Raw genomic sequence first — 22023 nt, forward strand, 5'->3', positions numbered from 1 at the left:
GTGTACAATATAGCTAACCTGACCAAAGAATGATTGTGATAACAGTAGTTCATCACAAACCACCAGCATTGCACCCCCAAGCCTCAGAGTCAAGAAGGACTGAACTGCCTGCCACCTGTGCAAAATCCCAAAAATATGAACCAAGCCATTGGCAATGTTGAAGTGGCATACAGAGCATGTGTCACAGTAAACCACACCCACACAGAAAACCCTTTATTTAGCAAGGACACAGACAAAGCAGACAACAGGAGTAACTGTCGTTATTCACATTTTACACAGATGGTCACCAAAAGTAGACAAGAGGAAGGCCAGTGGCCAGTACAGAGTGCAGATGAGGTACATGAGAAGCTGAATAGGGAATGGGCAAACAGCAGTGAACATCAAGGCCAGTGGCCAGTACAAAGTGCAGATGAGGTACATGAGGAGCTGCACAGGGAATGGGCAAACCGCAGTAAACATCAAGGCCAGTGGCCAGTACAAAGTGCAGATGAGGTACATGAGAAGCTGCACAGGGAATGGGCACACAGCAGTGAACATCAAGGCCAGTGGCCAGTACAAAGTGCAGATGAGGTACATGAGGAGCTGCACAGGGAATGGGCAAACCGCAGTAAACATCAAGGCCAGTGGCCAGTCCAAGGTGCAGATGAGGTACATGAGAAGCTGCACAGGGAATTGGTGAGACTGTCCCCTGCCATGGTCAGCAACACATTCAGGGGGGTAACAATGGGCAGTCCAGGTACCACTGTGGGAGAGACAGGTGTGTTGGCTGAGACTTGGCTGAGTGTCGGGGACAGTTGGTGAAATAGACTGGGGAGAGAGAGGCCTAGCTGAGGTAGAGGCATCAGTGGCTTCGGAAGCCAGAGGGCTGCTTGGACTGGGTGGTGTTGTGGCATGTGGAGGTGGAGTCATGCTGCCGTGAGATACAGTGAGGGTGGGAGAATGTGGAGGGGTGCCTTTCCACTTCTTTGGGATTCTAAATGGCTTCCCTGTCTTGGGAGGAGTTGTAAGTGGTGCAGGAACAACAGGCACACTCTCCACCAAAGCTACATCAGGTGCAGCCGGTGGCCCTCCCTCTGGGGACATGCTGGATGCAGCGGTACGCTTAGCCTGGCCTTGCCTTTGCCCCTCCATCCCATGTTTACCAGGTGTACCCCCTACAGTGCCCTCCTTTCCCTGCTTCACAGGGCTCTGGAAGGGATTTGAGGTTATGGGTGAATCTGCCTTGGAGCTCTTTTTATGTGGACTCTTAGCAGGCATCAGCTTCTCAGCGGGCACGCCAACTGTCTTCTTGTCTTTGCAAGACGCTTTTGGAACAGGAGAGTCCTTGGCTGGGGATGCCTCTGAGGCATGTGAACCTAAGGCCTGCTTCTTGGCTTTATGGCCCTGGGTGTCGCCTGAAGAACATTTGCCTTTGCGCTCTGGGGTGGCTTTAGTCCCTTCTTACTGGTGCGAACACAGGCAGCACTAATGGAAGTAGGTGGGAGGGTGGGCACTGTAGGCTGTGTGGTGGAAGAGGAGGCAGAGTTCCTGCTCCCTGTGCCCATCAACATAGATGTGTCACCACTGGCATCAGATGACGCTGAGGTTGGTGTCTCTGGCTATGATTCTTCAAGCAGACTCCTGTGCCCCTCCGAGGCGCTGGTCACATCAGTGTCACTCTGCTCGTGTGTAGCTGTCGTGCTTGATGCCTCACCACTGGTGTCCATCCCCTGTCCTTCTATGCCCATGGGAGAGGCTGCATGAGATAGAGATGTAGGGTCAGTTCAGTGGCATTAACACAAACATCATATGCAAGCAAAGCACAAAACAAGATGATCAAATCCCCATGTTGCACACAACCCTGTGCAGTAACATTGTGCAACCTCAATTCAAAACTCGTTTTTTGGTATTATCAAGCAGATGTGGCATAAGTGACTCATGTGATGACCACACAGACAAATAGCCTGCCAGTGGATCCATGTAACTAGACACACAGATACCTCTGAGCACACCTAGGGCCCTCAGGGGTGAAAGGATGTACCTCCCAACATGTTGCCACAGTCACATCTGGAGGCAGCAGAAGTGGACAACACAGATACAGACTCCAACATAGCAGTCCACAATGGCCATGAGCCCTTGCCATCCACCATGTCGTACTTTGGGGCACAACTACAATTGCACATTGTTGTCAGATGTGTAGTCCTCACAATTATGACGTCAGCCAATGCACACGTTGATGAAAGCAAAATCAGACGATACACACTGACGTTCCCTTCCATGGGATTTCCCTGACTACCCCAATGCAGACGATGCTAGAAGGCCCCGACTCAAAATGCAATGTCAAGGGCCATTACTCCAATGACATTAGAAAGTACAGGTACGGCAAATGCATGTCAGCTGCATCCAACACAGAGGCCACTTACAAGCCATTGCATCACACTAGCAACATCACTGAGCCCAGCGCTGGCCCAGGCTGTGTACACATGCAGTCACTCACAAAAAAAGTCACCCTTCCCAGAATACTCACCCCCAGCTTGCTGCTGATGCTCCTTCAAACGTGCATCCAGCTCAGGCTGAGTCACAGCTAAGATGTGTGCCATTAGTGGTGTCATGCTCCTGCCCGCGAACGTGCCAGTCCGAGGGAGCAGCCCCAGCGCCATCTCGGCCATGTTTTTGCTCAGCCGGCAGATTTCATCCCACCTCTTGTGACAGTTTGTGCGCTGTCAGTTGGAGACACCCAGAGCCCGCACCTTGCGTACAATGGCCCTCCACAGGGCCTTACACTGGTGGACTTTGAGCTGCAGGCATGGGAGACAAGAGTGCGAAAAATCTGTTCCACAGTGTTATGTACCACTATCTCTCAGTACAGGAGCATGATACTAACTCATCACAACTTCACAGATATGTCTGGCAGAGACAATACAGCATCTCACATAGTACATTGGCATGGGAGATTCATACAATAATGCATGCAGGTATGAGGGTGGACACAGTACCTGCCCATCTCATACACATGCAGGACGCCAGCACAGAAAGCTATGTGTAAGCTGCCCACATCTACTACCCATATTAGGGTGAGCAAGACATACATACACACCCCTTTCCCTGGAGACAGCATGCTAGGCAGTGCATGACACAACCCAACACTCTCAGGCACATACTGCAGCAGATAGTGGTTCCCATTGGCTGTAAGGGCTTGGGCATTGGAGGTGACACACCGCAGGGGCCTGGCAGTCGCTACCGCGATATGTGTGCCATACATTGCTAAGCACGACCGTGATTTTGGTGGCAGAGCATGCCAACCGCCATTTGACTATGTATATATGTCTATCATTACCGCAAGTGTGACTTTGGCATTGGCAGTGACACACCGCTGGGGCCAGGCGGTAGCTACCACAATATATGTGCCATACATTGCTAAGTATGACTGTGATTTGGTTGGCGGAGCATGCCATCCGCCATTTGGCCATGTGTATATGGCTATCACTACTGCGAGTGTGGCTTTGGCATTGGCAGTGACACACCACTGGGGCCAGGCAGTAGCTACCACAATATGTGTGCCATACATTGCTAAGAATGACCATGATTTGGGTGGTCGAGCACTTTGACAGCACCTATGGACACATCATGCTGTGTCAATGGCCAATGGGCAGTTCTCAACAGTGCACAGTGGCCACATGATTAGTGGCACATGATTGTGCACACAATGCCAATGTAACATTTACCCCACTGCTGACTACACATGCCATGTTTGTGTATATGATTTGGAACATTGGCATGTACTACCTCACAAGTCACTTGTGATATTGCTGGGCATTTACACAGAACAGTGTTGTGATGGACTCTCCAGTAAGTACACATGTCAATGTGTGAAAGGGCTGAGCAACTCACAGTGATGAATGTCTTACTAAACAATGTGCAGATTTGGCTGTCTACTTTTCTTGGCTCAAGCACACACTTGTGTGTTTATGCACAGACTGTGCTCATTATGTTGTTGATGTGTGCCTGGTTCGACTTATGCCTGGAGGTGTGGCAGGTACAGCAGCTAGGTATGAGACAGTAGTGTTGCAGTTTCACACATATGCTGTATGAAATACTCTCAGGGCTGCTCATGCAAGATGTGGCCATATCCCTTTGGGCATTCTCATAGTCAGATATTGTTTTGGAGGTAATAGCTGTGTGAAAAGTGGACAAGTGTACAAGTAGTGTAGCTGAAGGTGTCCCTACATGTAAGGTGGGCTGTAACTGAACTGTGATGACAGTCATTGTTGGCCTTGTGTCAGTCAAATTGTAAGATGTTATGCACATCTCATGGTGGATTGCATTGACATGTATCCCCTTTCATCTCACCTAGGAGGAGACCAAATGTGCATCGACCCTTCACAGTGCTGGCAGACATGGAGGATGAGGAGGTTATACGGAAGTTCCGTCTGGATAGATCCACCCTACAAGACCTATGTGCTATGTTGGAGCCCCACCTGCAGCCTCGCAGAACATATCTGACTGCTTTCACACCAACATCTAAGGTGATGGCGGCCCTGCATTTTTGCTACTGGATCATTCCAGCACACGTTGTCCAGCGCAGGTGGGATGTCGCAAACTTTATTCAGCATGGTGCTACGTGATGTCCTGTCCGCTATGATGATCTACAAAGACAGATATATCCATTTCCCCTGGAGGCATGAATTGGCGGGTGTTAAGGGTGATTTTTATATTCTTGGGCACATTCCCAATGTTGTTGGTGCCATTGATTGCACACATGTTGGGCTGGTTCCACCACAGGCATATGAGCACATCTACAGGAATAGGAACCATTTCCATTCCATAAATGTGCAAGTGGTGTGCCAGGCGGATATGATCATCTCGCACATGTGTGCCAAATTTCCAGGCTCGGCCCATGACTCATACATCATGTGTAACAGCATTGTGCCGCAGCTAATGGATAATCTACTTCCTGAGCATGCATGGATTGTGGATGATAATGGAGGGTCACCGCACCGCAGGGGCCTGGCAGTCGCTACCGCGATATGTGTGCCATACATTGCTAAGCACGACCGTGATTTTGGTGGCAGAGCATGCCAACCGCCATTTGACTATGTATATATGTCTATCATTACCGCAAGTGTGACTTTGGCATTGGCAGTGACACACCGCTGGGGCTAGGCGGTAGCTACCACAATATATGTGCCATACATTGCTAAGTATGACTGTGATTTGGTTGGCGGAGCATGCCATCTGCCATTTGGCCATGTGTATATGGCTATCACTACTGCGAGTGTGGCTTTGGCATTGGCAGTGACACACCACTGGGGCCAGGCAGTAGCTACCACAATATGTGTGCCATACATTGCTAAGAATGACCATGATTTGGGTGGTCGAGCACTTTGACAGCACCTATGGACACATCATGCTGTGTCAATGGCCAATGGGCAGTTCTCAACAGTGCACAGTGGCCACATGATTAGTGGCACATGATTGTGCACACAATGCCAATGTAACATTTACCCCACTGCTGACTACACATGCCATGTTTGTGTATATGATTTGGAACATTGGCATGTACTACCTCACAAGTCACTTGTGATATTGCTGGGCATTTACACAGAACAGTGTTGTGATGGACTCTCCAGTAAGTACACATGTCAATGTGTGAAAGGGCTGAGCAACTCACAGTGATGAATGTCTTACTAAACAATGTGCAGATTTGGCTGTCTACTTTTCTTGGCTCAAGCACACACTTGTGTGTTTATGCACAGACTGTGCTCATTGTGTTGTTGATGTGTGCCCGGTTCGACTTATGCCTGGAGGTGTGGCAGGTACAGCAGCTAGGTATGAGACAGTAGTGTTGCAGTTTCACTCATATGCTGTATGAAATACTCTCAGGGCTGCTCATGCAAGATGTGGCCATATCCCTTTGGGCATTCTCATAGTCAGATATTGTTTTGGAGGTACTTGCTGTGTGAAAAGTGGACAAGTGTACAAGTAGTGTAGCTGAAGGTGTCCCTACATGTAAGGTGGGCTGTAACTGAACTGTGATGACAGTCATTGTTGGCCTTGTGTCAGTCAAATTGTAAGATGTTATGCACATCTCATGGTGGATTGCATTGACATGTATCCCCTTTCATCTCACCTAGGAGGAGACCAAATGTGCATCGTCCCTTCACAGTGCTGGCAGACATGAAGGATGAGGAGGTCATACGGAAGTTCCGTCTGGATAGATCCACTCTACAAGACCTATGTGCTATGTTGGAGCCCCACCTGCAGCCTCGCAGAACATATCTGACTGCTTTCACACCAACATCTAAGGTGATGGCGGCCCTGCATTTTTGCTACTGGATCATTCCAGCACACGTTGTCCAGCGCAGGTGGGATGTCGCAAACTTTGTTCAGCATGGTGCTACGTGATGTCCTGTCCGCTATGATGATCTACAAAGACAGATATATCCATTTCCCCTGGAGGCATGAATTGGCAGGTGTTAAGGGTGATTTTTATATTCTTGGGCACATTCCCAATGTTGTTGGTGCCATTGATTGCACACATGTTGGGCTGGTTCCACCACAGGCATGAGCACATCTACAGGAATAGGAACCATTTCCATTCCATAAATGTGTAAATGGTGTGCCAGGCGGATATGATCATCTCGCACATGTGTGCCAAATTTCCAGGCTCGGCCCATGACTCATACATCATGTGTAACAGCATTGTGCCGCAGCTAATGGATAATCTACTTCCTGAGCATGCATGGATTGTGGATGATAATGGAGGGTCACCACACCGCAGGGGCCTGGCAGTCGCTACCGCGATATGTGTGCCATACATTGCTAAGCACGACCGTGATTTTGGTGGCAGAGCATGCCAACCGCCATTTGACTATGTATATATGTCTATCATTACCGCAAGTGTGACTTTGGCATTGGCAGTGACACACCGCTGGGGCCAGGCGGTAGCTACCACAATATATGTGCCATACATTGCTAAGTATGACTGTGATTTGGTTGGCGGAGCATGCCATCCACCATTTGGCCATGTGTATATGGCTATCACTACTGCGAGTGTGGCGTTGGCATTGGCAGTGACACACCACTGGGGCCAGGCAGTAGCTACCACAATATGTGTGCCATACATTGCTAAGAATGACCATGATGACCATGTCAATTACCATGCTGTGTGTGTGACATGCTGTCCTCAGCCACAGTTGTATTACAAAGTAGGTCTGTGTATGTCACACTTAGGTGACTCTGCATTTCCCAACAGTCCTTGGTTGCTGAGCCCACTGCGGAATCCCAGGACCCCGGCTGAAGTCCTCTACAATGATGCCCATGGGAGGACCCATCGTGTGGTGGAGCGTACTTTTGGTCTCCTCAAGTCACGGTTTCGCTGCCTGGACAAGACCGGAGGTGCCCTGATGTACACACCCAAAAAGGTGTGTTAGATTGTAGTTGCATGCTGCATGCTCCAAAACCTGGCCTTGCGCAAGGAGATCCCCCTGCTCCTGGACGGTGATGAGCAGTCAAGGCCCCTGCCTGCAAACCAACCCATGTCCTGTGACGAGGATAGTGGAGGGGAGGAAGGTGTCGACCTGTGTCAACAGCTCATCAACCGCTACTTCACTTGAAGGTGAGTGACAATGTACAACGGAGCCACTGTCTGCTGATGTCGTTATTGGTGAAAAGGTCTATGTGAGCTTTGTGACTGCAGCCTGTTGTTGACTCAGTGCGTGCTGCCAATGTTTCGGGAACAGGGTAGTTATGCACAGCTACAGGATGTCTATGTCGGTACTGTTGCTCTTTGTAATGTGTGCAGATTGGAGTACCTTGATGACAAGTGTTGTGTGATGGCTGTGATGCCACTGCCTGACTAGTGACTATTGTTCTGTTGTGTTTTCCTAGGTTCCTTCAGCCTCTCCTTGCCTATAGACAATCCGTGCTCCTGTGACATTGTAATTATGGTTAACATTGCACATACTGTGATAAACACAGAGCAGACACAATGACATTGGTTTGTAAGGAGTGTTTATTTACAATGGGTATATGTGACGGTGTGAATGTTTACAAAAATGTGAATGGTGAAGCAATGAGTTGTCAGTGATGGAAGATGAGACAGTTGAGTAGTCACCACATTGATGTGGTGACCCATTCCAACAGACGAATGCCATTAACATGGCAGTGTGGAGGAGGGACAGTCAACAAAGTCAATGGCAGGGTGAAGAGGGGTGCCATCATGACTGGCTCCTCGACTGCCGTCTGGCAGGTGCTTTGCCACGGGATAGTCCCAACGATTTCTTAGGACGGCCTCTTGATCTTTTGGCAGAGGGGCCGGAGCTGCAGGGCCAGTGGTGTCCGAGGAGTCCCCCCTCTCTGTGGCCGCATGGGAGGATGTGGAATGCCCCTAAGTACCACCACTAGCTGGCCCAAGAGGTCCACGATTTGTCCCATGCGGTTGTCTATGGACCTCAGCAGCTGTTGGTGCTCACAGGCATCTTGCTGAGCCTGGCCCGTTTGTCCCTGGGACCGTTTATAGGCCCCAAGCACTCTGGAGATGTTTGCCAGGGCTTCAGTCCTAGTGTCCTGTTGTCTTCGACTCCCACTTGCCCTCTTGCCTGCCCTGCTCTCATGGACCTGATGCCTTACTACTGTAGGCACACACATACTCTCCCTGCCCCCTGCAGTTGGTGGGGTGGGCATCCTCTGGGGCAGGATGAGTGTTGTAGCCAGCACTGGTGGTGATGGTGGTTGCACAGGTCATTCCAGCAGGGGTCAGCGTAGTTGTTGTTGCCGATGGGGGGACAGTGGTGTCCTAGGACCTGATGCGCCCTGGCATACCAGATTGGTCGGCTTCAAGCTCCACATCCTGAAAATCAAGGGATTCTGCATCAGAGAGTCCATGTTCCGGGGGAGGAGACTGGCTCTGCAGGTTGATGTTGTCGTCCTCTGCATTCAGTTCTTGGTCACCTGTGGGTCAGAGGGGAGATGGTCATTGACGTGCACCCCTCAAGCTTGGTGTTCGATGTCTCTTATTTACAGGTTATCCAAAACACAGTTAACTATTTCACACATTGTATGTCTGCACAGTGATGTGCATCATGACATGATGTGGAGGTGCATACATTATTTTTCCATGGTGTGACATGTCAATGGATATCATGCCCCACGTGAAGATTTTAGTATTTCGATGAAAGGTTGTTATCTGACAACTGGCAGTTATACAACTTGATGTGAAGCATCTTTGCTGATTACTCTGCCTGGCAGCCATTACCTCTGTGCATGAACTAGCCAGTGTCATCCCATGCATACCTTTGTCATGTCCTGTGCTTTGATTTCTTTGTTCAACAGACCATGCTTGTTTAATTTTCCTATGATCCTTCATGCTCAGCCCCCATGGAAGTTACAGATAGCATTAGTTGCTGTGCATGTTTGTGCCCTGATTTGCTTCAACATGGGTTTTGGTGAGTCACACTTCTGTTTCTGTGACAGTTACATACGCTTAGCTGTCTGCACACTGTAAAATGATATTGTATCTGTGTGAATTTTGGTGTGATGTGAAGCCTTGGGTTGTCATATGGCTCCATACTTTTCTTGAGGAATGGTGGGGTGCATGCACTGTCTGTTTACCTGTCCTGCTGTCACATTGGGGTGGACTTTCTGGCACATGCTTCTGGGTGGGTGTGGAGTGCTACAGCCTGCTCAGGGGTGGGGCAGGGGGCCTGGTGTGAGTTGTTGTGCAGGCTTTCCACCCCCAAACATCCGTCACTGGGAAGATGGCTACCTACCTATTAGTTTGTTTGTAGTGACACAATGGCTGCCAGCTGCTTCTGGGTGGGTGTGGAGTGCTACATCCTGCTCATTGGTGGGACAGGGGGCCTGGGGTGAGTTATTGTGCAGGCCTCCCACCCCCAAACATCCCTCCCTGGGAATATGGCTACCTACCTGTTAGTTTGTTTGTAGTGATGCAATGGCTGCCAACTGCTTCCGGGTGGGTGTGGAGTGCTACATCCTGGTCAGGGGTGGGACAGGGGGGCCTGGTGGGAGTTGTAGTGCAGGCCTCCAACCCCCAAATAGCCCTCCCTGTGAAGATGGCTACCTACCTGTTAGGTGAGGGTGAACAATACAATGGCTACCACATTCTTCTGGGTGGGGGGAGTGCTACATCCTGTTCAGGGGTGGGACAGAGAGCCTGGTGGAAGTTGTAGTGCAGGCCTCCCACCCCTAAACAGCCCTCCCTGGGAAAATGGCTACCAACCTGTTACTTTGTTTGTAGTGATACAATGGCTGCCAACTGCTTCTGGGTGGGTGTGGAGGGCTCCATCCTGCTCAGGCGTGGGACAGAGGGGCCTGGTAGGAGTTGTAGTGCAGGCTTCCAACCCCCAAACAGCCCTCCCTGTGAAGATGGCTACCTACCTTTTAGGTGAGGGTGAACCATACAATGGCTACCACATGCTTCTGGGTGGGGGTAGTGCATCATTCTGTTCAGGGGTGGGATAGGGGGCCTGGTGTGAGTTGTAGTGCAGGCCTCCCACCCCCAAACAGCCCTCCCTGGGAAGATGGCTACCTACCTGTTAGTTCGTTTGTAGTGATATAATGGCTGCCAACTGCTCCTGGCTGGGTGTGGAGTGCTACATCCTGCTCAGGGGTGGGACAGGGAGACTGGTGTGAGTTGTTGTGCAGGCCTCCCATCCCCAAACATCTCTCCCTTGGAAGATGGCTACCTATCTGTTAGTTTGTTTGTAGTGATACAATGGCTGCCAACTGCTTCTGGGTGGGTGTGGAGTGCTACATCCTGCTCAGGGGTGGGACAGGGGGCCTGGTGTGAGTTGTTGTGCAGGCCTCCCACCCCCATCCATCCCTCCCTGGAAAGATGGCTACCTACCTGTTAGTTTGTTTGTATTGATACAATGGCTGCCAACTGCTTCTGGGTGGGTGTGGAGTGCTACATCCTGGTCAGGGGTGGGACAGGGGGGCTTGGTGGGAGTTGTAGTGCAGGCCTCCAATCCCCAAACAGCCCTCTCTGTGAAGATGGCTACCTACCTTTTAGGTGAGTGTGAACCATACAATGTCTGACACATGCTTCTGGGGGGGAGTGCTACTTCCTGTGCAAGTGTGGGACAGCGGGGGGTCTGGTGGGAGTTGCTGTGCTGATTTCCTGGACACATACAACCCTGTAAATGTTGGCTACCTTTGGGGTGATTCAGATGGAGTGAATGTTACATCTCTGAGACCTGTGTTGGGTATTGTGGTGCAGATGAATGTACTTGGGCCTCAGAGATGTATCTTTGTAGTTGTGCAAGACAGTACATAGCAGTGTAATGGTATACATTTGTTTATACTTACCAGCCTGCACTCCCCCGGCTATTCCTGTGAGACTCGCTGGATGCAGCATGGCCAGCACCTTCTCCTCCCATGCAGTGAATGTTCTTGCTGGAATAGAAGGGCCACCACCAGTCCTCTGAGCCAGTTCACCGTTCTTGTTCCTCTTCTTTTTCACAACACTCTTCAGGTCATGCCACCGCTTCATGATTTCCTGTTTGTTGCGTGGAGTGGTCCCTACTGCTTTGACCTTGTCAACTATCCAACTATCCTTACCCACATTTGATTTCTGGTGGCTGATGGTGTCTGTTGGACCAGGTTACCAAACAATTGTGGTTCTACTCTGATTATCTCATCTACCATGACTGACAACTCACTCTCTGTAAATTTGGGCATTTTCTGTGGTGCCATGGTGTGTGGTGTGCAAAGGGGTTAGAGGTGCAGGTGTGGAAGTGGTGGTGGTGGTGGTGATGTGGTTGGTGTGTGTGTGTTGTGATGGTGTGATGATTTGCTTATCCTTTCAGCTGTGGTGTTTGGCCCTTCACTTCTGGAGTATTGCAAAGGATTGTGGTCAGGGAAGGGGCTGGTTTTATACTCAGCTGTGTGGATGAGTCACAAGGGGGTATTGCTTTCAGGTGTGTTGTGTAGGTTGTCCTGGGATTTGTATTTTTAAAGTTGCCATGGGGATGTGTCATTGGGGTGTGTAAGGTGTTTTTGGGGCAGGGCTAGTTTGCTTTGTGCACTTGGTGGCCTTGTTGTGAGTTTTATTGTCGACCGCCATATTTGTCACGGAGTGTCCGCAGCGGTGGCTATGCTACAGCCCTTCCGTCGGATCTCCCATTCATCACTGTTTGTGACCGCAGCGGTCAGAAACAGTGAAACGTCCCGCTCTCACATCAGGGGAATCCTAATTTCACGGGCAGTTACTCCGTGGGCCTGGCGGTGGTTTGGTGTGTTTCCGCCACAAATCCGACCATCGCAGACAGTTTTTCACCAGCTCCGCCTGCTACGAGCAGTTTTTCGTTGCCTCTTTCCGCCACGGTCGGATTTTTGGGGCGGTTGATCCTAATCGGACCGCCGGTTTTGCCGCGGTACCGGCGGGCGGTTGATTTCCACTACCATGGTGGTGGGGCTGGTTTTCCGACCGCCATCCTAATAGACCCCAAAGTTCTGAATTCAGCAAGCGGTCATTTGTGTCGACCCTTCAAGATTGTCCTATAGAAATAAAAATATTTTGAAATTGAGTTGAAAAAAAACAGCCATTCGTGCCTATTTTTTCACCTGTCACTTCTTCTAAGTGTGGCATATTTTTAAAAGCAATATAGCGTTACTTCTGCTGTGAGTTTTATACCCTAGCTTAGCCGGCACCTATGGAAACCTAGCAAATCTGTACATTTTTAAAAACTAGACACTCAAAGAAATTCGGAATAGAGTGACTTGTGTGGCTCTCACTGGGTTTAGTTACCCAGGATCCCTTGTAAACTTCTAACTTTGTTAAAAAAACACATTTTCCTCACATTTTTGTGACGAAAGTTCTGGAATTTGTGGTGGACTACAAACTTCAACCCACTCAGTGTTCCCCCAAGTCTCCTGATACCTCACTTGTACGGGTAGAACTAGTGCTTGTGACAGGAAATGGCCCTAAAATGTACTGTGAAGACTTTAAAATTATCGATCACAAAAAGCACTTGCTTTTGCGAGAGAGTCACCTGCGTTTTTGGTCCCGGCTCAGCTGGCATCTAGGGAAACATACTAAACACAGACATTTCTGAAAAGAAGACACACTGGGGAGTCCAGGAGATGTGGCTTGTGTAGATTTCCCAATGTTTTCCTACCCAAAACGACCTGGTTTTGCAATTGGACCTGCATTTTTGGTCACAGGCTCACCGGCACTGAAGTGCGGGTCCACACACACCACCAGTCAAGCATCATCCATGCACACTGCCAGTAAAGCATCATCCAATGCACACTGCCAGCCTAGTTACAGTAGACACACACTGCCAGGCAAGCACCAGCCCACACACACCACCACCAGGCACTAGTCCAAACCACTAGCCAAGCACAAATCCACATACACTACCAGAAAAAGCAAGTACACACACAGCCAACCAAACACCAGTATGTGCAGACCATCAGCTGAGCTCTAGTTCACACACACAGAAACTTTCCCTGGTATCTAGTAGTTTTCTGCCCCCCCTTGGGGGCAGACAAGGCTAATTATATAGCTATTCAGCACCCAAGGAGGACAAACACAGCTAAAATGTGTGCTTAAAAAAAGGGGAGTGACCCTTGACTATGGGGCCACTCTCTGAAATGCCGATAAACATATTCCTGGTGCCTAGTGGGCTTTCTGCCTCCACCCGTGGGCGGAACTGATGTAATAACCACCATGTCTCCCGCTGGGGCAGAAAGGCTGTGCCAATTTTTTGGGGGGGCATCAACATGCTGCCATGCTGCTCCTGGATTGCCCCACCCCCTAAACAAAGTAATAATAGTGCCAACTGTCTTGTGGGCTTTTTTTCCCCTCAGGGGGCCAGATCAGGGACTGTTGCCCATATCTGCCCCCAGGGAGACAGAAAGACTGTGACCATTTTTGGGGGGGGTGGGGCATCAGAATGCCCCTTCAGGGCAGCACCCACTCCTGGACAAGGAAAAATGAGCCCCTGATGCCAAGTAGGCTTTTTGCCACCCTTAGGGGCAGATCGGGGGCTATTACCACAATGTGCCCCCAGGGGGGCAGAAAGACTGTGATAATTTTTTAAGGGGAGGCATTGGCATGCCCAGTCGGGGCAGACCTTATTTGGGCAAACCCCACCCCTACACTAAAAAAAAAATAGCCAGTGGTGCCTTGTGGGCTTTCTACCCCCCAGGGGGCAGATCAGTGGCTATTGCTCCCATATGCCCCTGGGGGCCAGAAAGACTGTTCCCATTTTTTGATAATGACATGTCCATTCTGTGCAACCCCCACCCTACTTTTATGAAAACACATCTATAGTGTCTAATTGGCTTTCCCCCCTCTGTCACTTTGGTGTCGGGGGTGAAGGTGGCATTACCAAGCCCATTTTGGGCAGCCCCCACTTCAATGAATTAAAAGAAATCCCTGGTTCCTAGTGGGTAGTATCCACCATATGCCCCAAAAAGGGGACCAAAAGACTGTCTATTTTGTTTTTTTGGGAGTGGGTCATTGGCATGTCCATTTTGGGCATCCCCCACACTTACGCATTCAAAAAAAATCCCTGGTCCGCAGAGGGTAATACCACCATCTGCCACCATGGGGCAGTAGTACTGTTATTAGGATCTCGGGGGATTGGAGGTATTAGCATGCACACTGTGGGCAGCTTCCATCCCTCTTCATAAAAAAACAACACTCTCTGGTGTTTAGTGAGCTATCTTACCCTCTGGGGGCAGATTGGGACAATAATGACATTCTGTCCCCCAGAGGGGGCAGAAAGACTGTCCTTTTTCTGTTAGGGGATGGGGGGATTTGCATGCCCATTCTGGGCAGCCCCCACCCCTCCTTTAGAAAAAACAATAATCTCTGGTTCCTAGAGGGCTTTCTGCGCATCGAGGGGTTGGGGGCAAATCGGTGACTATTGCCCTCATCCACACCCCAGGGAAGGGCAGAAAGACTGTCGCACCCTCTCCCTGGTGTCTATTGGTGGATCCCTGCTTGAGGATTGCCCTCCTTTGGCTTATCCCCTTTCCAATTATGCCTCTCCCATCTGCCTATGTGGTGGGGGGCTGAGATGGCCCCACGAGATTATAGGCAGTGAAATTGAATTTAGCTGATTGGCTGATTGGCATTACACTCAAAATAAAAATGCCCGGGAAGTTGGGGAACCTCTTCCCTAGCTCTCAAGGCTGAAAAAAATAACAAGGAAATTCCTCTGCTGTTTACAGCAGAGGGAGTTAGTGCTCCTGTGGTTCCGTCGGCACATGCGCAGCGTGGTGCATAATATAACCTTCGTGTCACTCGCACCAAACTAGTTTACCTATTCACTCACATCACATTGTTTTTATAAGGTTGACAAAACATCAAAGCGGAGAGAGACATCACCTGTATTGTAGCACAATATAAATCAATGAATTCAACTAAACTCAGCGCGCGAAGAGCAGAAGTAGAACTGGATAGCATAGCAATTTGTTAAACAGCTTTGGAAAGAAATAAGGCTGTCGCTCTTCCCATGTGCATTGTACGTGGCAGCAATTGAATCAGGCAGTAACAGATGATATGTGACTGGGCAATAAAGCAATTTGTTTTGAGAGAGTTTAACACTTGGGGGAATATTTACCAGAAATTGTTGGAGCGTGGAGCATTTTAAAAAGGCAGGGATGCATCGTATTCACAAGAATATGGTGCATCCCTGTGTTTACCCTAGCGCTGGCACAAAAAAGGTGCCTAGCGCCAGCACAGGCACCCTGTCATCATGTAGCAAGGGTGTCTGCATTGCAGGGTTGTTTGTTTATGTACAGGAGGGACACCTGCCTGCACATAAACAATCAAGAATGGTGATTTGCGCCTTCTATATATGCTGCAGACTGCAGCAAACATGGAAAGAGCAAAAAACTAGGAGAAATGTATGATTTTTCCTCGTTGCGCCATTCTAACGCCTGGAATTCCATGGCATTAGTTTCTGGCACTGTCTCAGCCTTGTAAATATGGGATAGTGTCAAAAAGCAATGAGTGTTGTGGTAGAACGCTTACAGCATCACCCATTGCATGCCCGTTTGCCTCAGAGGACTGCAGTAAAAACTATTTACAAAGTTGGATTAAGCCACGAAAAATGGCTTAGTGCCACCTTGTAAATATGGAAAATGGCACTGAGCTACCTAAAACATAACAAGGTGATGCTCTGGTGGTGCTGAGGGCTTGTATATATGCCCGAGGTGTGCAGCCTTGTAAATTCTTGTGCTATTTAACAGCTTCAGAAAGAAATGAGGCGGTGTAGATTTGAGTACTTTGCCTTTCTGTATTTCCATAGTCAAATTTTTGACAATAATTTCAAGTACAACACTTCACTTTCCATTTTATAAAGTTTTCAACCTTGCCCTTAACCTATTCACTCAGATCACATTGGTTTTATTTGGTCGATAAAACATCAAAGCAGCAAGAGGGTTGCATTATCTGTAATGTAGCACAATGTAAATAAATGCATTAATCTAAACTAGGCACGCGATAAGAGGAAGTAGAATTGGACAGCATTTCAAGTTCCTTCATTTCAGACAATTTCATTAGGGGCTGGTGACCTGCTGCCATTACAGAAAAAAAAGTACTTATGCACAGCAGGTTCCTCTGCTAACCAACACTGAAGTCGAGATAAGGATGGTGGGCCAGTAAGTTGAGGCAATCACCTCAGCATCAGCCAGGTTGTGCTGCTCAAGAACTGATCTTGTTAGATAAACAGAGCACATATCTCTTGCCTGATTATTTGCTCATAAAAAAGGAAAAAGACAGATGCTCCCTTGAATAGCTGGAAAACCATTGACATGGTATTTAAAAAATGATTGGTTTCCACATCTGTGTATTGATATCTGCAACATCTACATCCTGAAGACGCCCAGTGGTGTGCGAGCTACTTCTGCTCCCATAACGTCTGGCAACAAAAACCTGATTGCATAAAAGATATCTGTGAAGCTGCTGCAGAAGTATGTTTTAAAGTGAATCATTTATAAGTGATGCTATTAGAAACCCTTCTTAATGCTCTGGGAGTGTGTAAAGATTAATCAAATGCTGTAGAAAATATGTATTGCATTTTCATACAGTTTTGTACTGGACTCACTCACATATCCATACAGTCAATCATACATCTACTCACCCACCCAGCTACTCATACATCTACTCAAAGACCCATACAACCACTCACACATCTACTCAGAGACCCATACAATGACTCACAAACCCACTCACACACCCACATAACCACTCACAAATCTACTCACCCACTCAGAGACTCACTAACACACCCACTCACAGACTCACATGCCCACTCAAATACCCACTCAGACTCATGCACCCACTCACATGCCCACTTAGAGACTCACAAACTATCTTGTGATTTCACTCACAGACCCTTTGAAACACCCACACGCCTGATAACATACTCACTCAGACACTCACGTTCTCAGTCACAGATTTACTCAGACTCATGCACTCAACACACAGAGCTACTCAGAAACCCATACACCATCTCAGAGACCCTGTGAGACACTCACATACCCAGCCACTGAGTCACTGATGCATGCATTGGAAAACATACAAATGTAAACATAGCAGGTGCCCCAGTTAAAGCTCTACTTCTGTAAATGACAAAGAATCCTAACTTCCTGGGCTTGGTGTAGGCAAAGTAAGTATATTTGTTTAGCAATTTCCCATTGAAAAACAATCTGGACTACTTGGCAAAGGCAAATGCTTGGTTGATCTATCAGCAAATAATCTTTGGTGACTGTGACAACTTGGCTATTTTTATGGCCTCTCCTGGTAAGAGAAGAGCCCATGGTTCTCCCTTTAAAAGACAAATATGCAAAAAGTGCAGAAATACCTGGAGGCATCTCCCATTTAGCCCTATCCCATTGAACTTAGTAGTATGTAACTCACACATGCAAACAGTCACTCACACACCTACTCACTCACCCAAAAAACCTTTTACACCCTACTCACACATCCATACAGCATTAACACACCCAGTCACCAACCCATACAGCCACTCACAATCCTACTCCCAGACCCATACAGTAACTTAAAAAGCCACTCACATACCTGTACAGCTACTCACACCCACAAAACCACTTATACGCCCACTCACAAACCCATACAGCTGCTCATACACCCTTGCTCCAACTAATGCTGCCAGTCACATAAACAATCTCACAGGTTACAGTTAGGAAAAATAATTTAAAAATCTTAGAAATTAACTGAAAAAAACAAAGATTACAGATACATTATAGATAGGCTCAGATTTCACATGCACAATTCCATAGAAATTCAGCAGATATAAATACCTGAGCTTATAAGAAAATACGCCCTTGCAATGCATTGCTTATGACCTCACATATTACATCACTCGTGACATAATCAGTGACCTTACTGATAACATCTCTGATCACATCTCAAATGACATCACTGATGACATCATCTACAGAACAACTCACACCCCCATACAATCTCACATACACCCACTTATACAACCACTCACCTACCCATTGACAGACACATTCAACTACTGCCACACACCTACTAATCCATGGAATCAGCAACTCACCCATGCATCCTCTCCCACAACCACTAACTCACCCATGTAGCTGGTAGGAGACCTACTGACTCACCTCTACCGGTACTCACACATCCATTCACTCATCCACAAAACCTCTTACATAGCCGTTCACACACCCATACAAGCACTCACATGCTCATTCACTCACCAATACAACCCCTCACATACACATTGACTGTGCAATACAGCTACTGACACACCCACTCACTTACTCAAACACCAACTCAAACAACCACTAAGTCACCCATGGATCACCCATACAACATCGACTTCTATAACATCGTACTTTCAAAAATATAGAGTCAACAATATTGTATAGAAAAAATCGACACCCAATACACAAAACAGAAATAACATAAGCATCGATAAAAGAAATTGTTAAAAATAATTTAAGTGACAAAAATATCAACAAAAAAAAGAACACAAACCTATCGATAACATTAAAATAAAATATAACATAACAATATCATCGCTATAAATAATATTGACAACTCAAACTTTGATAAAATACTTATAAACTGTACCAAAAATAACATTTAAACATAAAAATAAACTATTTTCCATAATATAATAAAATAACATATTCCAAACATTATAAACAAACACTCAAAAAATTACAAATTAAATGAAGTTAAATTAAAACAAACACACAGAAAATCCAAAATTAAATAAATAAACAATACAACATACAAAAATATCAAAGCTACCCAAAATAAACAAACATAAATATATATTAAATATAAAAAATATATAACATTTATCTACGTATACATTTTAATATCAAAAATAAAATGAAAACAAACATTAAATAAACGTAATTATTATTAAACAAATTAAATAGTAACTGACAATAATTTCAAAAAAGCTATCTATTCCAATAAATTTAACTACACCAACACAAACCAATAGAAAACTCTAACTAATTAAATAAACACTATCAAATAAAAATAGACACTAAGGGCCTGATTACAAAGGCTGTTAACCCGCCTCCGGCAGGCTGCTAGTGGCAGGTAAACCGCCATCATAAGGCCTTTTTCTGCCCACCTGATCAGTATGGCAGGCTGTGTGCCTGGCGAATGGAAAGCCCGTCCACCACGGGTCCGACAGGCAATCGTTATGATTGCCTGTTGGACCCGCCCCACAACCACAGAATAGTGGCGGTGTCTAGAAGGCACCACCGGCCAAATTTGGATGCTGGATCCCCATGAGCCTTTCCCCCACCATGGAAAGGCTGGCAGGGATTGACTTTGGGGGCCCGTTGCGGGCCCCCTTGCAGGGGCACTTTTGTTTTGCACTTAGGGGCACCTTTGGTGCCTGCCATGTAGTGCAGTGAAATGTGAAACCTGCCTTTCTTCCATTGCGGCGGGTGCTGCTGGATGCAGCACCCGCAGCAATGGAAAAAATGCCTTTTGCTGCTGCCGCGAAGGCAACTACATTGTAATTTGTTATGTGGCATATATGCGGGCGGTCCCCATCACTGGGACAATGGTGGATGGATTTCAGTCCGTCCGCCATCGTAATGACCCCCTAAATAATAGAAATAATCAAATTAACAAAAATTATATAGTTTTCCTTTGTGTTTCACAGATTACCCTTCACTAAAACTCCACCCAAAAAACTCAAAACAACGACTACCTTTGAAAACAAGGACAAAATCAATATTAAAAAAATATAAACCTAAGTAACTATATAAATTAACCAACAAATAGAGCAAACAATAAAAATAATAAATTAAATAAAAAAAGCAAAATATGACTAACAAATACTTTTCTCTTCACAGCTTCTACAAACTTCAACAAAACAACATCAACAAAATAAACTTTAAGAACTGAACATAGTAAGTATTTGTTTCTCAACTAACTAAAATAAATAAATAAGTGAATTAAATTTAACACTTTAATAAAAATAACATTTTCCTTTTAAACCAACAGAAAAAAAAGAAACCAGTAAATCAACCACAACCATCAATAAAATATCCAAAAAGAAAATGAAAGAAAGACAAATGTAAGTTTATTTTAAAATATAATAATTATACAAACATGTTTACTATTCAAGACCTTATAATTAAACAGAAACAAACATAGGTTTCAGGGGTGTTATAGTTAGCTGGACATTTCACTCGTACAAAACCATAGAAATTCCTCCGTTATAGTTAGTTCTGCTAACAATGCACTGCTGATGATGTCACATATTACATCATTCATGACATGGTCAGCGACATCACTGATGACACCACTGATGACATCTCAAATGACATCACTGATGGCATCACTGATGACATCATCCAGTGAATGTGGTTTAGTTTGAAATTTAAATATGTATTATATATATACCAATCTGTATTGAAGATTGAGTGGATATATAACTGTCTGGATGGAGGATTTAGTAGCTGTCTGACTGTCTGTTTAAGTGAGTAATTAAAAGTGTCTCACTTAATACATGGATTAGTAACTAAACTATGTGAATGTGTGCATCACTGTCTCTGTTGTTGTATAACATGCTGCATCAGTTGGTCACTAACTACATGAGTATGTATATTAGTTATTGATTAGTTGGGTGAGTATTTGTATGGGACACTGAGTTTGTGTGTGTGTAACTCTATGCATAGATGTGTGAATGGTTGATTGACTAGGTGTATAGGTTTAAGAGTGCATGTGGAAACAGTTGTTTTGGTGACTGAGTGTATTTATTTGTGTGTTGGCGAGCAAATATATGTTTTAGTTGTACATCTTCAACAAAGAAAAAAATAAAAAGGCATTGTATGTGAGAATTGGTGTATATAAATAAGTATATATAAGAGTCAGTGATTGTGAGAGTAACTATATAAATGAGTGTATAATTGTAATGGTGATTTTTTAACATATTAACTATGAGTTACTATGTGTTTGAATAAATGAGGTGTTGTGTGTATAATTGTGTAAGTGAGTAAATGTAAGCGTGATTAATTTTTTTCATGAGTGAGTAGGATGACTGCATAACCGACTAAAATGACTGCTCATGTGTCAATGTCTATATATGTGTATAAGTGCATTTGATAGTGTTCTATTAATTAGTGACTACATGTATAAGTGATTCTGTTGTTGAATGGGTAGTTGTGTGTGTCGACCTACGAATCAGTGAGTGGGTATGAAGTAACTGGTATTGGTGTGTCAATGGTTTCAAATATGGTAATCTGTATTTTACAGTGAGTGATGAAAGGTTATACTAGTGTATGATGAGGTGTATCAGATTGTCATGTGGATGATGTCATCAGTGATGTCACTGACCATGTCATGAATGATGTAATATGTGATATCATCAGCAGTGCATTGCGGGCACGTGAGTTATAGTTAGCAGAACTAACTATAACAGAGGAATTTCTATGGTTTTGTACGAGTGAAATGTCCAGCTAACTATAACACCCCTGAAACCTATGGTTTTTTCTGTGAATTCCTAATGTTTTTTAAATGCTAATTTCTAACTATGACGT

This window comes from Triturus cristatus, chromosome 4_1 (genome assembly GCF_964204655.1).
Source record: "Triturus cristatus chromosome 4_1, aTriCri1.1, whole genome shotgun sequence".
In the NCBI taxonomy this organism is placed as follows: Eukaryota; Metazoa; Chordata; class Amphibia; order Caudata; family Salamandridae; genus Triturus; species Triturus cristatus.